General features: G+C 44.6%; 1 protein-coding gene across 7 annotated transcripts in view; it reads right to left on the reverse strand.

The window, feature by feature from the left end:
* TMEM164 (transmembrane protein 164) overlaps window positions 1–17,984 on the reverse strand; it is a 170,939-nt gene that overhangs the window by 48,009 nt on the left and 104,946 nt on the right. The gene's annotated exons all lie outside the window — the stretch shown is intronic.

Consider the following 17,984-nt stretch of genomic DNA (forward strand, 5'->3'; position numbering starts at 1 on the left):
CCTTATTCCTGGGAACTCAGGCTGAAGTATTTGGAAGTGAAACATCAAGATGTCTGCAACTTTTTTGGAAAAGATTCAGCAAACTTACACAGAAAGAAGAACAGCAGTGGAAACGGAATATGGGAAAATGTTAGTTGTTAAATCCACCTGGAGGACATGTGGTTGTTCACTACACTATCACTTCAACTCTTCGGTATGAAAATCCCTACAATGAAAAGTTGGGAAATTGTTTAAATTTAAATGAGGTAAATCTGTATGACCTAATATGGCAGAAATCCTAACAGATATTCATGGGAAGGAAAAACAAGGGATCTTCACTTTGGCAGCAACTGGTCATTATTTACCAAAATATTTAAATACCCATTCACTTGGACTCACTTCTAGGAATTTATACTAACAGAGATGCTTGCACTCACACGCAGAGCTGTATGTGTACAGATGCAAAATGGAATGTTATGTGTAATTTTAAAAAGTATGTAATAACCAAAAAGTAAACTAAAAGTCCATTAGTGGCAGGTTCATCAAAAAAATCCTCTGGAGGAGCCTGGGTGGGTCAGTTGGTTAAGCATTAGACTCTTGGTTTCAGCTCAAGTCATGATCTCACAGTTTGTGAGTTCAAGCCCTGCATCAGGCTCGCACTGACAGCACAGAGCCTGCTTGGGATTTTTTCTCTCCCTGTCTGTCCCTCCACTGTTTGTGCGCTCACTCTCACTCTCTCTCCCTCTCTCTCTCCAAGTAAATCTCCACTGTTTGTGCTCTCTCTCTAAGTAAATAAACTTAATTTTATATATAAAGTACTCTGGAGAATTAAGTATGCAACCATTTACAAAAAAGGAGGTACAACCATTTGTTGGTAAAACTGAGCAAATCTACATTATACAAAGCATGATCATTTTTGTACAAGAAAAAGGACAAATTAGTATTTGTGCTTCTAGGTGGATGGAAGATGCATAGCAAAAGGACTGGGAAGGTATTTATTAGCAAACCGAGCAGGGGAACAGGACTGGGGAGGAGAGATTCGGGTAGGGGAGACCTTGACTTTGGATGTAACAGACTTGTCCAGTCGGAGTTTTACAGCAAATGAATGTCTTCATTTATTAAGCACGTAGCTCAAAAATTTTGAAAGCCAAAGAAAAGGTCGAAAGATGAATGCACCAAACCGTGAGTGGCAATTACCTCTGGGGAGTAAGAGGGGAGAACTCTCCTGTTAGAGTCTCCTTATCTCTACATTGCAGGAAGCCTTAACCAGGACGATGCATTTAGCTATGATTAGTGAACATTTTTCTAGTTTGTATGAACCCCCGCTCTCAGAGTATCTGAGCATGTAAAGAAAATAACACGTAATGGGGATCTACAGACCCCCACATCCTTTGTCCTCACTGTATCGTCCCTTGTGACCCTACCCCTGGCCCCAGTAAGGACAGGTGCCCACAGCGCTACCAAGCATAAGGTATTCAATCCACCTTATTCTCAAGGTCTGGTGTGGAGAGAGGGATGCAAAGTGACGGGTAGGGGAGAAACGGGTCCTTCCTTTTGGAGTCTAAACCCTATCAGGGTGACTCCTGACTTCCTCCTTGGTGCTCAGAGCCCGAGAGAGAGAGACAGAGAGACAGAGAGAGACAGAAACAGAGACAGAGACAGAGAGTGAGTGGGAGAGGGACAGAGAGAGAGGGAGATGCAGAATCTGAAGCAGGCTCCAGGCTCCGAGCTGTCAGCACAGAGCCTGACATGGGGCTCGAACTCATGAACGACTTGAGCCGAAGTTGGATGTTCAACCGACTGAGCCATCCAGGTACCCCAGACACTAGGCATTAAAGAGGACTCAGGGGGCCCCGAAGCCACAAAATCCACATTTACTACTTCTTCAGACTGAGCCAAAGCTAGAATTTCATGTGGAAAAAAGAGAGAAGCTTTGGGTACACAAGAAGGGTACTTCAGGACCTGGAAGTCCAGCCCTGAACACGTTACTTGACTTTTTACTGAAGGAGGGAAAGTAAATATTTGTGCAGCTCTCTCCAGACAACTCGGGGGAAAGGCTAAGGACAGAGACTGTTCAAAAGGCCTACAGAGGAGCCAGGGCAGGTGCAAATCAGAAGACAACCAGTTTGTGTGCAGAGGCCAAACCGCACCGGCAGAACGACTTGCCCAGGGCCGGCCGTCTTGGCTTAGGTGGTGTGACAAGGCGCTCCACAGGGGCCTTCTGTACCACTAACAGGACCACGGTGTCATCCTCCCTGCCTTGGGTTGCAGATTCCACCCAAAATACGTAAGCCCCGTAGCGTGGGAGGTAGGTACGAGAGGAAAGGTGCTAATCCCCAACCCCTCGGTAGCCCAGGTAATCCGTGGTATCATCTGCCTCTACTTTAGTGCCTTCAAAGGACTTGGACGTAAGATGGCGTGAAACAAGGTGAACCTCACCCTAGTACTGGAGCAAAGAGTGGGACAAAAGCATCTGAAACTCGGCTCTCAGCCCAGTCCAAACAGCTCAAGGGCACTCAGCACCCAGCCCACCGTCCCCCTACCCCCCATCAACTGAGCAAGGAGTCCGCCTAGTATTCTACTCTTTGGGGGCCCTAGATTGAAGGCAGCCAGTGGGCCAGGCAGCCAGTTCTAAGACAAGCCTCCCTGACCTGCTGCCTCTAACATCGCCCCGTAACTGGACTCATCATCACCTCTGCTACAAGCTGGAGTCAGGTTGATGAATCCCTAAATCAAGGGAAGGCAAATGCCACATATCCCCTGGAGGCCACCAGAGATGGACCTGACCACCTGCTGGCATGAGCAGACTCTGCTCACTTCTCTCCCTCCTTCTCTTCTTCTCTTCTCTTCCATTTAACTCTCCTCTTCTCTAGCTCTTCCCAGGCTCCCAGCCTCCATCCCAGGGTTTCTACCAGCACTGCAGGATAATAAACAGACTCTTGCAGCAGCTCCTGGCTAATCCCACACACAGAGTGTGCTGATCTTCAGCACAGATTTTTAGACCAAGGGTCTTCTTTGGACCCACCGGGATGAGGCCCAGCATCCTGTACTTTAACAAGGCTCCCTAAGGTAATCTGGATAGAGGAGCGTTTAACCTATACTTGGAGAAATACTAGTAGGCCAGACTCCTGAAGGCTAAGTGGTAGGTGTAAAACTCAGAATAGTTTCTCAGAGCAGTGACTGGTGGTTCCCTGGAAAAGGTACTGATAAGGACAGTGATAGGACTAGTGTTCAAAACAGCAATAAGGATAACAATAACAGTAACAGTAGTTAATAACTACTGGTATGTAGTACTTCTCTGCTAGGCATTGTCCTAAGTACTTGGTATGTATTAATGTATTAACTAATACTTAGAACAACTCTCCTAGATAGCTGTCATAACCCCCCCCTTTCAGAAGTGGTCACTGAAACATAGATTAACTGCCCCAAGGTTAGTTACAGAGCCTGGATGGAAATAGGCAGACTAACTCCAGAGATCATGTTCTTCACCTCTGACCTACCTTACCTGGATGTGCGCTAAGGCCCTTTGTGGTGCAGAGACAGCCGCTGACTTCGAAACTTGCTTTACAAATGACTCAAATCCATGATGCCTTGATCCCCTGCTACTGAAATGTCCTGTCTCCCACCCCCGCCATGTGAGCTCAGGCCTGGAATCTTCTAATTATATTACCCTGGGAATTAATCAACGCTAGAATCTACCTTCATGATCCCCCATACACCAACCCGTTCGTTCATTCAGTCAACAGGTATTTACTGAGCACCAGCTATGTGTCAACTATTATGAACAAAATACGAATGGTCCCTGCCTGCATGCACTTTATGGTCTTATACCCGACTCACTCTAAATTCTGATTTCCGGCATTTTGAAGGGCTCAGAAATCAAAAGATGGTTTGCTTACGTATTTATGTATTTTTATTTGGTGGGGGCCGAGGGAGAGAGAATTCCAAGCAGGCTCCATGCTCAGCGCAGAGCCCGACACAGGGCTCGATCTCACGATTGTGAGATCATGACCTGAGCCAAAATCAACAGTCGGACGCTCAACCTAGTGAGCCACTAATATGCCCCAAAATATGGCTTAAATCCATATTCCGAGGGCTTATGTTAGCCACACGATGGGTTAAATGGACTTCCTGATACCCCACAGAACTTGGCATAATACTAGACAAAGTAGAGATTTATCAACTTCTTTAGAGACATGTCAGGAGACCACTGAGAACATCTAGACAGATGGCCAAACCAGTGAACAGAATTAGAATGTTCTCCTGACTGCCCCCGCCAACAGTAAGGACACCACCATAGAAGGCTGGAAAACAAGACCCAGACTTCCATTTCTGGTAGTAATCAATGGAAGACAGAATATAGTCATGAGTGCACCTTGGACACTCCATCACAGACAGGGTCCCTGGATCTCTCTCTAGGGGAGGCTGTTGCCACACGATTTGTGCTGTGGTTCTTCCTCCTACTGAAACGGATTGATTGGAATGCTGGTCTTTCCAGGGATAGACCAGAGAGGGTAGAGCTCCTTCCAGTACTGGCTGGAGAGTGGGGAATCTCAGATCTCCCACCCGCTTCTGTCACGGCTCCTTTTTTCCCTTCCTGCACTGGCACTGTGGCACACAGGGAGTGAAATTCCGACAGAGCTGAAATGACTCTTCTTGCCCAAGGGCCTAGTCAGTTAAAGCAAAAAAGAATCTTCTCTTGGATCCCCTCTCTAGAATGAGGAGTCTGGTCTTCGAGCACACCAAAACACGTTGCCCAGACAAAGTTCCAGGTGGTAGTCTGTCAAGACAGGTCTGGCCCTGCGTCTGCCAACAGCGCCCCCCGGTGCCTGCTCCATAGGGAAAGCGACCATCGCTTCTCTCAAGATGGGGCCCATCCGTCTGGCCCAAGTTGCAGTGGACCTCTGGCCCGGTTTGGAAACCGAGAACCAACAGTTCCGATCAGTGAATGTGGCACGAGGCCTGAATGGGAGCGGCCCAGGTCTTTCACCACCATCTTGATGAATCACAAATTGGCCTTCTTTAGCATCAGTCATATCTCGAACACCCACCCCTTCCAACACATATGCAGATCCCCAAGGCCTTCTCAATGAATTCCTGTTTCCACTGTTTGTGTCTCAGTGTGGGCCTCAGGAAAATGGAGCGGGGGGGAGCGGCAGTTAACGTCTACTTGCAAAAGAATTCTGGAAAGCAGAAAGCCGTAAGAGAAACCTCTTTTCAAGCCAAAGGAAAGCACAAGCCCAGCAGAAGATGTCCAGATGGCTCCGAGAGCCAACAGTCTGTCACTGTCACAGAGCAGGAGCTGCTGTGAGCCCACAGTGGAGGAGGGTTCTTCCTGCTTTGAGACTCACTGTCCTTGGGGGAGGGGAGAGGTGTGCTCTGGACCAGTCGAGAAAGAGAAGCAGGTCTCCCCTGATCCTTCCGTCAGCCCTACCTCTCCTCCTATGGAATGGACCCCAGAGGGCGGCCTGTGAGCCAGGTGAGAAGCAGGGCACAACCAGGCAGCTTCGGAAAGATTCTTTCTCTTCTCTTCCTTTCCATTTACCCACCAAAAAGCCATTTTAAGTTGCTGTCATCTTAGAATAACACAATCCTGGTCTATGCAGACAAGTTTAGCTTCTCCAGAGCCCACTCGCCACCGCCCCACCCCACCCCGCCACCCACAACCTATTTTGGGCCAACATAATTTACAATTCCCAGAAATGTCTGAGAAGCGGCATACAACACTTCCGGGGCCAAGCCTGGCCAGTTTGACAGATTTTCACTTAGCAGGTGTCTGCTGCTAAATCAGTAGCAGCTGCTAATTGCTTTTCCTCCCTCCAACCTTCAGACAGAATGAAACATCTGGTGTTCTCTCACTTCGGGTTAAAATCAGATACCTTATCATTCCTCCTCTGGGTTCCATTTTTATTAAAAAGCCTTCAGCTGACGCCGGGAACAGGCCACAGACAGCAAAGCCACCCCAGAGGACGGGGGATTAATTCAGAGGACGACAGGGCACACCTGCCTCACGCCTCCAGCCCTCATGCCCAGATGCAGAGCTGTGCAGGCCTGTCCCCACCAGGTGGAGCTTTAAGCCCATGGCTGCCCAGGGAACCAAGGCCTCAGGAGGGGGCTGGTCACCTGAAAGGGATGAGACGGTGGGAGTGTTTGGCCATGCCCACTGACCTCTGGGAAAGGGCGGCGACACATTACGCTCTGTAATAAAAACTCTTGAACAGTAAGAGTTGTTGAGCTCCCCGGCTGGTGAATACATCCACGTGCTGGGTGAATGGCACCCTCGTTCCATGGGGACAGATGCTCCTACGCCTGGGACCCTTCTGAAGCCTGTTCTCTATATCTCTTTGTCTGGCTGTTCATCGGTATCCTCCAAAGATCCTTTCTAATAAACTGGCAGACATCAGTCAACGTTTTAGACTTCAGTGAGCTGCTCTAGCAAGTTCATTGGACCCGGGGAGGGGGGCATGGGCCCCTCCAATTTATAGTCAGTCAGTCAGAAGCCCAGGTGACAATGTGGACTTGTGACAGGCATCTGAAATGGAGGCAGTCTCATAAGACTGAGCCCTTAATCTGCCGGATCTGATGCCACCTCCAGGCAGACAGCGTCAGAGTGAATGAAATGGTAATAAGATACCTAGCTGGTGTTCGTCCACACAAGTGTTTGGTGTGGGGACCCCTCCCCCTACACATACACACTGAGCATCCCATTCAGTACTTATGTAGCAGGGGACATAGAGCACTGGTCTGGGAGTCGGGAACACCTGAGTGCAGGTCTTAAGAGTTGTCACTCACTGGCCATATGACCTAGTTATTCCCCCTTTCTGGGCTCTATCATGTGTGATATGACATAGTTAGATTACCTGATTTTCTAAGGACCTCCCAAGCTCTAAAGTGCTAGGATCTAGGAGCACCTGGATGGCTCAGGAGGTTGAACATCCAACTTCAGCTCAGATCAAGATCTCGCACCTCTCGAGTTTGAGCCCCACATCGGGCTCACTGCTGTCAGCGCACAGCCTGCTTTGGATCCTCTGTCCCCCTCTCTGCCTTTGCCCCACTTGCATGCTCTCTCTCTCTCTCAAAAATAAATAAACATTAAAAAATAAATAAAGTGCTAGAATCTAGTTGATTTTTTAAAGTGAGTATTTGAGCTTTACCTTTACTAGTATAAAATTTCCTTTCTGTTCCTTAGGCAATTTCAGGACGTTTTGGGACACGGAAACTGTCGCCTGACATAGCTGTCTTCCCCAGCTTTGGGACACAAGCAAATCTGACACTCTGGAGAGTCATCTTTGCCTTGATGGAACTTGCCATCACCCCCTTAAATTAGTTCAGCAAACCATTAAGCCAGCTCTAGCTTATCAGGAAGAACTATGTGGTAAAATGACTTACCAACATCCAGATTACACTCTGGCTTCCCCTAATTAATGTTTGAGTAATCCTATCAAAACGAAACATGGAGAGTTTCACAAAAGTGTATTTTGGGGGGGGGGGGGGGCTATGCTGGCTCCTGGTTCTGTTCCATATGACCAGAGACCAACTGCTTTCTGCAGTGTTCCTCAATTTGGCTGGAGGCTATTCTGAATGGGTCTCCCATGGATCTAGAACTCCCAGTATTTAACCTTTGCTCCTTTCAAAAAGCAAAATAGCTATTCAACCTTACTTTGGGGCACCTCACCTATTGAGGCTCTATGCATTTTAAAAGTCACCTGCAGTGGATTTTAGAATGTTAGGATTTCAGGTGCTAGTTTTTTACTTTCTTTTTTGTTGAGGTATAACTTACATACCGTAAAGTGCAAAATACCAAAATTTTTGCCCAGCCCTATCGTGTAGGCCTCAGTTACAGTAGCTGAGTGACCAACCAGGAAGACCTCAGTCTTTACCAGGTATGCTCCACACCCACACCTGTTGGAAGACAGGTCTCCTTAAAGGGAAGAACAGGGGGTGCCTGGGTGGTTCAGTCGCTTGAGCGCCTGACTTTGGCTCAGGTCATGATCTCACAGTTCACAGGTTCGAGCTCTGCATTGGGCTCTGTGCTGACAGCTTGGAGCCTGGAACCTGCTTTAGATTCTGTGTCTCCTGCGCTCTCTGCCCCACCCCACTCACACTCTGTCCCTCTCTCTCTCTCTCTCTCTCAAAAATAAATATTAAAAAAATTAAAAAAAAAAAAGAACAGAAGCAGGATAAGGCCTGAGTAGGACTGAGCCACCTTTGCTCCTTTGCACATTATATATCAGTCATTTTGCTTCCTCTAAATCTTGCTTCCCAGGCCTTCTCAAAATTTTGCACGCACACCAACCCCCAGGAGATCTTGTTAAAATGCAGACTATATGTCTAGGATTGGGCCCATGACTCTGCATTTCTGGCAAGTTCCCAGGGGAGGCCAATTCTGTTGGCCAGTGAACCACTCTTTGAGCATCAAGGATGGGGGATACAGTGAGGACGGTGGAGTGGTATAGTGGAAAGCCAATGGGCTTTGGAAACAGAAACATGGGTTCTAGTTTGCAATATTGCCACTCATGAGCTCAGTGCCTTTAGGTGGGTTGCTTCATCTCTTTGCTTCCGTAAGGGAGCAAATTTTGCCACCCCAAGATACGCCTCTTTGGCAAATTGGTGATTCCAAGCTGGTTTATTTGAAGAAACCACAGACTCACCTCAACTCTGAAAATGGAGTAAGTTACCCTTTGTAAGAGATATTTATGTTTATAAGGGAAATCTCCAGTTGTAAGGGTGTCTTCCTCACCACCGAGAAGCGGGGGGATGACTCTAAATTTCTGAACGTGCTCATCAGGGGAAAAAGGAACAACTCACATCTGCAGTACCATCTTACCTTTGTTTACTGTGCTTTCCCTTAATAACCTCCCATAACTGACTCCCTGCCCCCAAAGTTACCTGTTGCCTGAAGCCGGAGATGGTATTTAAGGTGCCGGCCACTTCAGGGAGCTTTTCAGTCTTCCTGGGTATCTCCCATGTCTACAGGAGCTATACACGTTATTAAGCTTTGTTTGATTTTCTCCTGTTAATCTGGCTCAGGTCAATTTAATTCTTAGTCCAGCTAGAAGAGTCTTGAAGGGCAGAGGAAAACTCTTCCTGCCCCACACATCTCAATTTGCTCCTCTGTATAAATGAGATTGATCATCTACATTTCAGGGCTGCTGGGTGGAATGAGATGAGGGAATTAATGAATCTAGCATAGTTCCAGGCACATATGTAGGCTCTCAAGGCATGGTAGCTATTGTGAATATCTGATTGCGCCTGCCATTCCCTGCCTTTGTTATCATGACTCCTAAAGTTTCGAATTTAGCCACACCTGGTGTGTACAGTGGTCTAACCACCTGTTACGGAATACATGTTGGTATCTCCCAAAAACTCACATGTTGAAGCCCTAACCCCCAATGTGATGATATCTGGGGGGGGGGGGCGCTTTGGAAGATGATTAGATTTAGATGAGGTCCTGAGGGTGGGACCATCACAAAGGGATTAGTGTCCTTTTTTAAAAATTTTTTTTTAAATTTATTTTGAGAAAGATATAGAGAGCAAGTGGGGGAGGAGCAGGGAGAGAAGGAGACAGAATCCCAAGCAGGCTCCATGCTATCAGCACAGCCAGATGTGGGGCTCAAACTCACGAACGATGAGATCATGACCTGCACTGAAATCAAGAGTCGGACACTTAACCCACTGAACTGCCCAGGCACCCCGGGATTGGTGTCCTTATAAGAAGAAATACCAAAGATTTTGAGGGCTCTCTGCCTGCCCTAGGAGGACACAGAAAGAAGGTGGCTACCTACAAATAAAGAGAGATCTCACCAGAATGGACTACACTGGCACATTGATCTCTGACTTCTAGCCTCCAAAACTGTTGGGAAATACATTTCTGCTACATAAGCCACCTAGTCTATGGTATCGCTTTATGGCAGTCTGAACCAACTAACATACCTATCCTAAGCATATGAACTATCTAGTAACCATTTATGGAGCTCCTACTCTATGCCAGCACTGAAGTATCATTTTATTTGCCTTTAATTCTTAATTGCCTCATGGCAACATAGTATCACTATGAGTTCATGGAAACTCTATTAGCTTTAACTGTTCTTTTAAATATGTTTGAGATTCTATATTTTAATTTGAATGTAGATGATTATCAGCCCCTGAAGTATCACCATACATCCCCCCTCGGGAAGAAAGGACATTCTCGCACCCTAAACCAATTCCCAACCTTGAATGACTAACTAACTTAACTCCACATTAGGTAACATTCTACTACCCTTGGTTCCTCAAGGGTAAATAAATAAACATTTATTAAAGGATACTGGAGGTACCTCCTCAACCTGATAAGGGCACCTGTGAAAATCCCACAACTAAAATCATAATGATGAGAGACTGGCGCTTTCCCCCTAAGACAAGGATGTCCACTCTTGCCACTGCTATTCAACACTGTGCTAGAGGTTGTAGCCAGGGCAACTGGGCAAGAAAAAAAAATACAAGGCACCCCGATTGGAAAGAAGTAAAACTATTTTATTTGTGAATGACATGATCTATAAAAAAAAAAAAAAAAAAAAAACTTGAAAAATACACACACACACACACACACACACACACACACACACACATTAGTAGTGATAAATGATTTCTGAAAGGCTGCAGGATATAAGATCAATATAGAAAAAATGAACTGTACTTCTAGAGTAGCAATGAGAAATCTGAAAATGAAACTGACGATTCCATTTGCAATACCACCACAAAGAATAAAATACATAGGGATAACTATAACAAAGGAAGTGCAAAACCTACACTCCAAAAACTATAAAACATCATTGCAAAGAATTCGAGAAGACCTAAATACATAGATAAACACATCCCGTGTTCATGGATTGGAGGGCTTCATATTAAGACAGCAATATTCTTCGAACTGATCTACATTCAATGCTACCCCTATCAAAATCTCACCGGACTGCTCTGCAGAAATTGACAAGATGATCCTGAAATTCATATGGAAATGCAGGGCTCCAGAATGGCCAAAACAACCTTGAAAAAGAAGAACAACTCTGGAGGATCCATACTTCCTGGTTTCAAAGCTTTGTACAAAGCAACAAGAATGAAGACAGTGTGGTGCTGCCATAAGGAGAGACATACACATCAACAGAATAGAACTGATGGCCCAGAAATAAACCCTTATTTTTATTTTTTCACTGAGTTTTGACAAAGGATCCAAGACATTTCAACAGGAAAGAGTCTTTTCAACAAATGGTGCTGGGACAACTGGCTACTCATATGCAAAAGAATGAATTTGGACCCCTTCTACACATTACATTATAAAAATTAACTTGAAATGGATCACAGACCTGAATGTAAGAGCTAGTGCCATGAAACTCTTCTATGAAAACTGTCATAAAATTTCATGGCAGCAGATTAGCTGTAGTTTCTTAGATGTGATACCAAAATCATAAGCAACCAGAGAAAAATTAGAGATTAGATTTCATCAGAGTTCAATGATTTTGTGCTTCAAAGGATACCACAAATAAAATGCAAAGACAATCTACGGAATAGGAGAACATATTTCAAATCACACATCTGATAAAAGTCTAGTACCCAGAATACACAAGAACTGTCACAACTGAACAAAAACAAACCACCCCCCAAAAATGGGAATTTGAAAAGGCATTTCCCCAGAGAAGATATACAAATGGCCAAAAAGTACCTGAAAAGGTGTTCAACATCATTCAACATCAGGGAAATGCAAATCAAACCCACAGTGAGACATCACTTCACACTCACTAGGATGGGGATAATAAAAAAATGTCCAACAGTAAAAAGTGCTGATCAGAGTCCAGAGAAACTGGAACCCTTGTACACTACTGATAGGAATATAAAACTGTACAGCCACTTTGGAGAACAATCTGGCAGTTCCTCAAAAGGTTAAAAATAGAGTTACCATATGATCCAGCAAATCCACTTCTAGGTATCTACCCCAAAGCTGACACTCAAACAGATACTTTTATAAGAATGTCATTTTTCATAGTGGCATTATTCATAATGGTCCAATGGTGGAAACAACCCAAATGTCCATCAAAGAATAAATGGATAAACAAAATGTGGCATATTACACAAAGGAATATTATCCACCCATAAAAAAGGGTGAAGACTTACTACATGCCACAACACGGATGAATTTGAAACTTTATGTAGAGTGAAAGAAGTCATTCAGAAAAGGCCACATGTTATAAGATTCTATTTAGATGTAAGGTCCAGAATAGGCAAATCCATAAAGACAGAAGGTCGATTGCCGGTGGCAAGGGTCTGGTGATGGGAAAATAGAGAGACGCTGGGGGCCCAGGGCAGGCTGCCCCAAGATATGCCACAGTGCCATAATGATTATTTTAAATTAAAGTTACTTAAGAAGCAGCCAGTGCAAGATAACTCTGACTCCCTGTCTCTTGTCTCTAGAATGCAGGGAATGCATTTTCCATGTGAAAGGTACTTCCTCTGCACCAGAAAGTAGGGAGACATCCTTATTGTCAAAGGCAGTGAATTCAAGGCCAAAGAAGCCTATATAAACAATGCTTATTTACTTTCACTAATTTACCACCCAGGCCCAAATTCTGTTTAGCATTCCTTATAAACTGAAGCTCTCAAACATAAGTTTTCTTTGTCTTGTGAGCAAGGGAGAGAGAGAACAAGGCTCATTTGTGTAGTGCTTTTAACTTTTCAAAGTTCTTTGCTATCTCTTTGTTACCTTTTGCTATCCACTATCTGTTCTTCCTGAGTCTCTGTGAGGTGGAGAGAACAGATATTCCTAATCCCATCTGCCAAAGGAGGAAGCTGGTGGTTGATCAAGAGACATTACCTGTTTCGAGCAGGCTGCACAGCTTCTCTGGCCGCACAGTGGAATTAACTGGGGTGCTTTCTGAAAATGGTTATGTTTCGAAATCAGCCCTGGTGATTCTAGTTGTGCAGCCAGGGTTAAGAACAACTGGTCCACAGACTGGAGAGAGTGAAATCGCCCCCTAGATAAGGCTCCACATTGCATAAAGAAATATTGCGTGGGGTTAGTGGCTCAAGGCTGAATGAGAAGCACTGGGTACAATCGCTGGAGGCAGGCCCTTCTAATCTCATTCTAGGAAAACAAAACAAAGGCAAAGGACTGGCAAACTCTAGAGGCTACTCCCTGGTACTCACTCACTGCTGCCATTCACTCCATGGGCTGAAGGGCTCAGGCCTCACTGGCAAACCAAAGAGTCTGGACATTTTATTCAAATGGGAAGAGAAACCAAGAGTGAGCCTAATTCACCTGGCAGAATGCAGGAGAGAGAGCTGGCCAATAGCTAATCAAACAGGCTGTCTTGGAAACAAATGCAAAAAACAAAGGTACTGTTAGTGCAGAAAAGGAAGCCTGCCAGGGAATTTTAATCTTGCTCAGCATGGCTAATACAAAAACAAAGCCCCCCCTTTACTTCACCATCACCCAACAGCTTAAGGAGATGGAGCCAAAGTTCTGAAGACAAACATCGAAAAAAAGCACATGCCAGTAGGAACACCCCTCCATGTCTAAGGTAGTATCAGGAACGGTGCTTGGTGCTTAGTGCCAAGTGCTTACCACCCATGATCTCCATTCACCTGGGCACCATTTCATAGCTCAGAAAATGAGTTCACAGAAGTTAGTTACCTTTTGCAAGGTCACACAGCTAAAGACAGAGGAGCCAGCCACAAAACCACAGACAGGGTGGCTCCAGGGTCGGCACTTTTGACACCCACACCAGACTCTTACCATCTATGCAGAGACAAAAGACTTCGAGAATATGCAGCAAACAATGTTAACAGTTGTTACTACTGAAATGATGTGTTTTATTCTGGTCTTTTTCTATATTCTCTATTTTCTTCCATTATGAACGGATATTACTTATATAAATAAAACATTCATACATTTGTAAAGACGAAGGCACAAACGCCTCATGCTTTTTGTTGCAGTCTCTTTTAAAATGTAGTGAAAAATAACCACCTTTGCACTGGTAGTGATTTTTCTTTTTCATTTATACTTTGCTGTATTTCACAAATTTTTGACAGTGCGTATATCTTTTGTTGTGATCAGGAAGATATCATTATTTCAAGTGGTTTAAAAAAAAATAGTTCACCTGCAAAAAATATCATCTATCATCCCTCTGTCTTCACTCCCAAGATCTCAGGACATGTGTGAGAGGGATCCCTGGGATTTCCCTGGACGAGACAGAGGTTTAGGTTTGTGGACTAGTTCATTTATTCTATCTGTGGCTACTTACCATATGCTAGGTGCATGGTCCTATGGGGGACAGACGTCACAAGAGACACTATCCTTGCCCACAGAGACTAGTTATGATATAGTGCTGGGAACCTAGAAAACTGGCTGAATGTACAGTCCAACCGAACTATGGTGTGCTAAGCAGCCGTTACAAAAGAATGAGTTACATCCATTATCTGCACAGATTACGGATTATCTGTTACGTTAAAGGAAATTCACTGGAGCAATGTTTAGTGTAATGCCAATTGTGTAGGAAATCAAAACCCACACAAACCAACAACGCTAGAAATAGGGAAATCTTGCTCTGCATTTATGAGCAGAAGAAAACTGTGGAAAGATACGCAAGCCTTTAACACAACTTACCCCTGGGGGGGTGGGCGGAATAGGATTGAAAGCTGGTGGGTAAAATGATTAGCTTTCTCTTTATATTCCTGATTGGTTTTTCAACAGAGCATATCTGATTTTTATTAAAAAATAAAATAAAATAATAATCCCAGGGGCGCCTGGGTGGCTCACTTGAGTATCCATCTTTGGCTTAGGTCATGATGACGTGATTCTTGAGTTCGAGCCCCACATGGGGATCACTGCTGTCAGAGCAGAGCCTGCTTCAGATCCTCTGTCCCTCTCTCTCTGCCCCTCCCCCATTACAGATGCTCTCTCTCTCTCTCTCTCTCTCTCAAAAATAATAAACATTTTTTTTAAATCCTAAAGGTATAATCCATCCCTCAAATCTCTAGTGGGTACTGTATAAAATTTACCACAAAGAGTTGATTTGGCTTAATACTTGAAAATCAGTCTACATAATTAGGAAAGAAAGAAGAGGACACCCATAAGCTTTGTATCAGAAAGACCAAAGTTCTCAGGCCAGCTCAGTCTATGCATCCCTATACAAGTTACTTAAACTTTATATGGCTCAATCTGCAAAATGCTTATTATAATACCACCTCACAGGACTTTTGTGAGGACCCAAGACTAATAATTAACAGCTAACACTGACTGAGGGTGTCCTGTTTGCCAGGTGCTGTGCTACACGCTTCACACATGTTAACTACTTAATCTTCAGGATAAATTTAGGAGGTTAGCACGATTGTCACCTCCATTTTATAGATGAGGAGAACTGTGGTCCACAGAAGTTAAGTAACTTGGCCAGCTTCCTTCCCTCTCTCTCTCTCTCTCTCTTTCACATACACACACACACACACACACACACACACACACACACACACACACACACACACGGGAGTAGCACAGCCAGGATATGAGCCCACATCCATAGCTTTGCTCCCTACATCCATATTCTTAATACGTTAGGGTGAGATACCTGTGAAAGAGCTTTTCTGGTTGCAAAGTCCCATCTGCCTGTAAGGAATTCTTAGTAGAGGTGGAAAAGAGAAGAAACACACCAGAATCTAAACACGGTAAGGGTGAAAAGACGAACAGAAGCAGCATCATGGATATCTTCTAGTGGTATGCAATGTCCACATATACAACCAGAATTCATGATTCTTCATCCTGTTCTTCAGAATCTCAATGACAAGTGTGCAGTTTCCTACCTCCATGTTCAGCCATGGCATTCCCTTAGTTGAACTGCTTTGCTCTTCTGTGATTGCATGCATATTCCATTCATCTCCCAAGGCTCACTTTGGGCTTTATTTCTCTGAGAAGCCTTTTTGGACCACTTAACCCACGGATCTCTCCAAGAGGCAGTGCATTCAGCTGTAGCATATTAGGAACTGCATAACTCTGGGCAAGCCGTTTAAACCTCTCTGAACCCCAATTTCTTCACAGGTAAAATGGGGTTCTTGTGTGAGTTAAATAGTAACATATGTAAATTACCTGACATACAGCAGGTGCCTGATCACTGCTAATATTTAATCCTCTTCCCATCTTAGAACTCACAGCAATTGCAATTTAGCAATTCAGCCTGGACTGCCTTGTGATACGTATTTTTCATGATTTCAGTCTTAGTACTGCCATAATTTATGCCTCATCTTTCTAATTAAACTGCCAAGTTCCTTGAGAGCCAGGAACACACCCTTGGCTCTTTCCACATTCCCTGCAGCATCTTGCACAATATGTAATACCAAAAATTGCTCAATGAAAATCTGGACTGTGTGATTGGGCTAGATTCATGGAGGATGGAAGGCTCTCAAAGATCAATCTTGGGGTGCCTGGGTGACTCAGTCGGTTAAGCATCTGACCCTTGACTTCGGCTCAGGTCACTATCTCACAGTTTGTGAGTTTGAGCCCCGCATCGGGCTCCGTGCAGTTAGTGTGGAACCTGCTTGGGATTCTCTCTCTCTCTCCCTCTCTCTCTGCCCCTTCCCTGCTCGCTCTCGCTCTCTCTCTCTCAAAAAATAAATAAACTTAAAAAAAAGATGAATCTTAAAATAAAGGCAGCTATTAGACATATTCTAGAATAGTCCCTAGAATTTGGTTTCATCTCACCAGAAACACACTGGCCTTTGTAGAAGGCTGAGGCAAAATTTTGACCAAATCAATTCTTCAAAACGCAAAGGTCTCTTCTAAAACCAAGCTTTTTATCTTTTAAGTGCTCTCAGGAAAGCAAAGGGACATTCTGTCCCTAGTTCAGGTCCAAGATCCAAACTATAACTTTCTTAAACGGCTCAATTTGCCAGGCACCGAAGTAACTTTTCTAGGTCAATTAGCACATTTCAACATGCCAGTTAGCAAAGAGTAAGATTCTCAACCCCATTTGCCCAGGGGGAAAGCGAAGTTTCCCAAGCAGCACATACGGGGACAAGGTGTACCAGCGACAAGCCTGCATCTCGAGAACATGAAGATAATGATCGTGGATGCCGGGAGCCGCCCCAGTAATGAAAAAATCATTACTAGCCTCTTCCACTCAGTCTCAGAGTGAGGGACATTTGAGAGAACCATCTCTCACAAAACAGGAAGCAGACAAAAGGCAGGGGGATGGGAAAGGAGGGGGAAAAAAGAGCAACAAAGAGATCAACAAGGATACATAATAATGGACAATTTTGATAATGAGATAATTCTACTTGAGGCTTTGGGCCTTGAAGAAGAAAGGAACTTGATGAAAAGAATCATTACCATCCTTATTATTATTCCAGTAGAAGACAGATGGCTGTAAAAAAACAACAACAACAACAACAACAAAAAAACACAAACGGGCCAGGCCAGAGTCTTCAGTCTGGGAAGGGGGCAGATACGGTGTCTTATGTTTGTTTTCCACTTCCACTCTCCCTTGCTCAGAACACTCTACATTCAGATGCCCTCTCCTGGGCATCTGAGGACAAAAGGCACAGGACTAGAGATGTAGCTCACGCTCAGTGCCTCATTGTGATGACTAGATCAACAACAATGCAAGGTAAGAGATGGAAATGAGAACCTAGTATGTAACCAGGTTCCATTGGTACCCTACTGAGCTCCTACCTCCCGGCTTTCACTTTCCAGAAGGTGTTTTAGCTTGGAATGGGTATGTTTTGCTAAGTCACAGGCACAGATAAGGAATCCAGCATCACCACCAGCCCAAAAGCCACTAGCTATCACAAGGAGTTCATTAACTAGGCAACACATCTATTCTTTGAGCCATGGAGTATAGCCAGCTTGGGTGAGAAGTGATCTCAACCTGGGATCCATGGATGGGCTAGGGGTTGGCAGGAGACAGGAGAGGAGAGTCTCCTGAAATTATCTGCCCAATTGTGTTTGTGCATTTATCTAGGAAGAGGGTCTATAGTCTTCTTCAGCTTCT

The sequence above is a fragment of the Panthera pardus genome, unplaced genomic scaffold, assembly GCF_024362965.1.
Source record: "Panthera pardus isolate Hobbes unplaced genomic scaffold, ASM2436296v1 HiC_scaffold_27, whole genome shotgun sequence".
NCBI classification, from domain to species: domain Eukaryota; kingdom Metazoa; phylum Chordata; class Mammalia; order Carnivora; family Felidae; genus Panthera; species Panthera pardus.